Source organism: Metopolophium dirhodum, chromosome 1 (genome assembly GCF_019925205.1).
Source record: "Metopolophium dirhodum isolate CAU chromosome 1, ASM1992520v1, whole genome shotgun sequence".
Classification (NCBI taxonomy): domain Eukaryota; kingdom Metazoa; phylum Arthropoda; class Insecta; order Hemiptera; family Aphididae; genus Metopolophium; species Metopolophium dirhodum.
In genome coordinates this window covers 11,751,907-11,757,906 of record NC_083560.1, presented here as the reverse complement: position 1 = coordinate 11,757,906, position 6,000 = coordinate 11,751,907, and positions in this window count along the sequence as shown.

The window sequence follows — 6,000 nt, the reverse complement described above, 5'->3', positions numbered from 1 at the left end:
ACTATGAGAAATATTAGGTTCTCGTGATAAATTGAACTTAAATAGCATGTTAATCAAAACATATACTATCACCATTACGAAACCCCCATGGCTTATTGGCTCGAGCTATTGAAAGGCTGATGTACTGTTAGCTTTGTTTCTGCACATTTTACAAGAAGTTAATCTAATTCTGTAAAAATGACTTTTGGTTGTCGTTCAATCTTACTCAACTCATCAAACTCTAGCATTGTACCTGCATCAGGCATCTAACATAAAATTAGTTTAGGTACCTTACACATTATATTGGGTTGATCCAGGATTGTTTGTTAGTAGTATGATTTGGAGAGTTCTGCCCACTGACCCTTCTGACCCTTCTGACCCTTCTGACCATCGCGTACGTACGCGACTTATATTTTTACCTTTGAAAAAAACGACAAAATGTCTTTTCGCTGGACCGGGGATCGAACCCGAGTCTATCTCTTACCAGACAACTACTTTACCACTGAGCTACCATACCACATACACCCATGACCATATCTTACCCCAGTTAACACAAGCATAACCATTACGACGTCACCTCGCTTACGTGCGTAGCGCATGCGCACCGTAAAATTTCTGACCGCTATATCTCGCGTACGTGTGTATGGGTACAACCATAATATCACGAACGTCTCTCCAGCACCACCCATTCAAAAATGTTACAATTTTTTTTTACAGGAAATTAGCATGTAATTAGCATGAATATGCATGACTATCGCTAAAATTTGCATGACAAAATATACAACTCTATGACAAAAAATGATGTGCGGTGCTGGAGAGACGTCTCACCAGCACCACCCAACGAGAAAAATTAAAAATAATAACAAACTCGATATACCAAAATGTAGCACGTGATTAGCACGAATTTGCACGATATACCCGGAAATTCGCACTTGTCTGGTTCGCGAACAACCCACGTTCGACTATTTCGCGCGTCTCGTCAGCACCGCCCAAAATGGAAATGTTATTTTTATTTCCTTAATTTTAGTCCATACATTCATTAAACCATATTCTATCATAGTCATCATCGCTCGGTTTTTATTTTGTCCTGCGCAAGAATCACAATATAATGCAACTGATTCAAATTTATTCTGTTCATTTAATGCAGTTAGGTATTTAAAGATACATGTTACTATTTCATTAGAGCCACGTAAACCATCTATTTCTCCCCATAAGTAACAGTAAGAATTTCTACTTCCTGATTCGTATACAGTACAATTATAAGTACTATATTTCCTGCTATAATATAAGTTCATGTTGTCTGAATATGGTGTACTGAGCACTTTTTGTAAGTCAAAACTTACACAGAGAAAATTTCCATCGCATTTTGATAGCTCTTGGTCAAAAATAAATGCCTCTTTGCTCTGTTCTTTATCAATTGCGTGTTCTTTTTCTTGTTAAAGTTCATTTTCATTTAAATCTCCTGTTTCTTTTATATTTTTGAATTTAGTACATTTATTACACTTGTCCTTTTTAGGTAAATGAAAACCCAAATTAAACTTTTCACGAAAAATTCTTCTAAATACAGCACTTGACACATTTTTTAACCCATTTGATTCACAGTTACTTTTGTATAATCGAAAAACGCGTTCAATACTTTCAAATTCTTTAGGTAGATATTTTTTTGTTGTTGAAGATCTACAATAATGAGACTGAACTGCTGGAAGACTTTCTATGAATTTATAAACATTTGATAAAACTGGTTCATCCGTTTTATTTTTGGGACGGCCTTTACCACGACTATCGGGATTTGACTTTCCCAAGGGTGACAATTTTTCAAACGTGTAACTTAAAAATCTTTGAGTAATATTTAATGTTTTTAAAAGATACTGCTGGCATATCTTTTCTTTTCTTCCATTTAGAGTAAAATAATAAAACCTTGTTATTTTACGCAAATTTGACATTTGTACACGTTTCCTTTTTATTTCTGATTCTTCCATGCAACTTATCAAATAGTCACGTCTTCCATTTCGATCACTTATATTCCAGTATTCCTCAAAAATTATTTCCCTTTCGTCTTCAGTAAATTTATTTTTACAATTGTTCTGGCATTTTGTTTTTGAACATGGGTTAGGCTGAACACATTTTCCTTTATCACTTTGTTTTTCATTTTTCTTATTTATCTTTTTGTTACCTTTTCTTTTCTTTTTCCTACCTTCAATACCCACAATGTCACCTGATACACTTTTAGATGATAACGTAGAATTAGAACTATCTATATTAGTTCCAAATAACTGGCGAGAGCAACCTTTATCATTATTATGACTAGGTGAATCGGTACTTAAAATAGTATTATTAGGTGGAACCCAATCATTTGTGTCTCTACTACAGGTCGTTTCAGATATTATACTTGTTTTTTTTGACTCATGAACTGACATAGGAGTCTCCCCAAAGTTAGATTTATTTTGCATTATTTCATTAAATAAATTATTTGTTATTTGATCGATATCACGTGCTTCAATTGACATCTTTGGTTTTTTATATTTTATATTTTGGTTTGGTTCTCCTTTATGATTAATCATCTTAAAAATTATTTTTGTCCTTGACTGCATGATGATGTTCAGAAAGCTACACAATAAAATTTTTTTTAGAGTTAAAAACTTATTATTATTTTTATAGTTGAAAAGTGGGTAAGTAAGTGTTTCTCTGCTGTGCAGTAGGTTACAAGTGGGTCACTGTAATATATGATATTAAATTTGAATTTAGTGATATAATGTTATAAATTATAATTGTATACGAAAAACAATTCTAAGCGGAGACAGTTTGTCAGCCAAGGATAATATTTTAAATTACTTATAATATTTATAATATTATTATTATTAATACGGTAGCTATTAAGTTTAATTAATATTATTTGTATAATATAATAATATACTTTAGAAGTTTCAAGCATCCACGAATAATATTTATTTTTTTATTAAGGAAAAAAAAAGTATCGACAATGGGACCATTGGCTGGTTTTACATAGGTACTTAAACTAAATTGTACAATTTAATGTTTTTCATAAATAATAATATGTTTTGGAAAAAACTTATGGAAAATCTTGAATTCAATTTTTAAATCTTAGATATAAAATGGAAAAATATTATGAATTTCTAACTCAAAATAATTTGCAAATGTTCATGATTTTTAGGAATTTTATTAAAAATTCAAACTTTAGACACTCGTAAAAAATATTTGTGAATATACGCTCAACTTTCTTTTTAATTTCCACAAGCGATAACTTACAAGGAACCTTGTATTACATTTTCAAGTTTTTTGAACGAAAGAACATTTTTTTATCGACATTAATTTAAGAAAAAGCTAATAATAATCGATAAATTCATATGTCTATAAAAAGCTCAACATGAGTCAAAATATTTTGAAAATTTTACGGTTTAAATAAAATGTTAATATAAACATTCAGTACAACTTTCATGTATTTACGATAATGTTTTTAAGAATTTCACCAAAAATCAAAATCTATTTTTTCAAAAACCGATATTGTGTAAAAATTACAGTTTTTCCTTAATTTTGTTTTTGGTTTTTACAGTCACTTTTGAAAACTACTGGGAATTTTATATTTTGACCTCCTCAATGCGTCAACTAGATTCACTTTAATGCCGAGTGCCGGAAAAGATATTGAAGTTGAAAATCGAAGCATTGTTTCGACTACTTTTCGTGTACACAGACACAAATAAAATGTAAAATTTAAATTTAAAAAACTACCATCATTGTAAAATCATTACAATATATCATTACAATCATTACAATGTCATTTAACGCTCCGCTCAGAATCTAAATTAAAATCTAAATTACCACGAACTTTTATTTTTTTAAATTATAATATTCTTTAACTATACATCGCTACTATTTGTAGTAATAACTTTAATGTATGTACTATATCCGACGAAACTAATGTGAATAGTGAACAACACTATTTTGAGTCATTTCCGTCAGACAAAAGTGATTATAAAAGTGATAGCAGTGATGAGAATGATGTTTGTAGTAGAGAAGAGCCACCTATAACGCATGCTTTAATTAAATGAGCAATTGAACATAATGTACCAAATAATAGCTTTGACAACCTTCTTAAAATTTTAAAAACTCATAAATGTTTTAGTGAATTTCCTGTTACTTGTAGGATTTTATTTAAAACACATTCAGAAGTTTCCTATGAAAAACCCGTTGAAGTGAAATAAGTTTTTCCTGGTATATATTATCATTTTGGTGTTGCTTATAATATTAAAAAACATTTAGATCAAGATTTTTCTGATGAAACTATTAGATTGGTTATAGGAGTAGATGGGTTAGATGTGTTATAGGTGGATGGCTTGCCACTATCCAAAAGCTCTGGAAGTTGTATTTGGCCAATTTTGGGGTATATTAGACAAAATAAAAATCAATCAGTATTTCCTATTGGCATATATTGGGGCAACCGTAAACCAGATAACAGTAATTATTTAATGAAGGATTTTGTAGATGAAATAACTTATTTAATTCAAAATGGGGTTGATTTAGACAATAAAACACTAACAGTTGCAGAACATAAAAATCTTGCCATTGACTCATTTTGCTGTGATACACCAGCTAAAGCTTTTCTACTTTTAACGAAGAGTCACACAGGTTTCTTTTCTTGTACTAGATGTACAGTTAAAGGTAAATACCTACATAAACGTGTATGTTTCTCAGATTTGGAATGTTCTAAACGTAGCCACAACAATTTTGTTCATCAAATTCAACGACAGTATCATTCTGCAGATGGTAAAATTAGTGAAATACTAAATATCCCAGGTTTAGATGTTGTTAAATAATTTAGTATTGATTACATGCATGCTGTGTGCCTTGGTGCCATGAAAAAACTACTTATGTTGTGGAAAGGTGATAAAATTGCTCGTGTTGATTTAAAAAAATCAAAAATTTAATACTCGTGTTATAAAACAAATTTCTGAAAGACTTTTAACATTAAAAAAACAAATACCTTGTGATTTTGTACGTAAACCTAGGTCATTAGATGAATTAGCTAGATGGAAGGCAACAGAGTTGAGATTATTTCTTTTATATGTTGGACCTATAGCAATTTATTCAATTGTTCCTAATACAATTTATCAACATTTTCTATCTTTAAATATTGCTATGACTATATATTTGAGTCCAAATTATAACCATTTATCACAGTATGCAAAATTATTTATGCATAATTTTGTGAAAAAATTTGGTTCTATATATGGTGAACATTTTATATCTCACAACATACATGCATTGATTCATTTACATGAAGAGAACGACAGTTACAGTTCTCTTAAGAATGTTAGTTGTTTCAAATTTGAGAATTACATGAGTACGTTGAAAAAAATGGTTCCTTCGTAAAAACGACAAACCTCTCCAGCAGGTAGTCAAAAGATGTGAGGAACGTAATGCATCGTTATCTTTTACAACAAATTTGTCAAAACCCAATAATATTTTTATAACATATGAAAATATACATTTAGATGGACCACTTATAGATGGGACATCATCACCACAGTACAAAGTTTTAATTTTAGAAAAAATGAAAATAAAAATAAATTCTGATGCAGATTCTTATGTTGGTTTAAAAATAAATGGTTAGGTTATTATGTATCCATAACGCGTACTTACATTATGTATTCCACCGTTTTAAAATTATTTATCTAACTTTTTACTTCATTATTTTTATTATTTTTTTTATCCACGAGAAAAAATTAATACGTCAAATTAAAATGGAGTGAATTACGTCTGCTATAATACAACAGTGTGAATCGTACTAACCGACCTTCCCTTACAGGCACGCCAGGAGATGACATCCCCCACCGCCGCTCGTTCTATCATCTGGACCTAACATTCCTCACCACCACCACAACTTACCTCTTTACAAACTAAATATTTAAAAACTAAAATATACAGAATATAACCATTTACCACGTCTCCTCCTCATATTATAGACGATTATGTACGTAACCTAGATTATATTATACACTACCG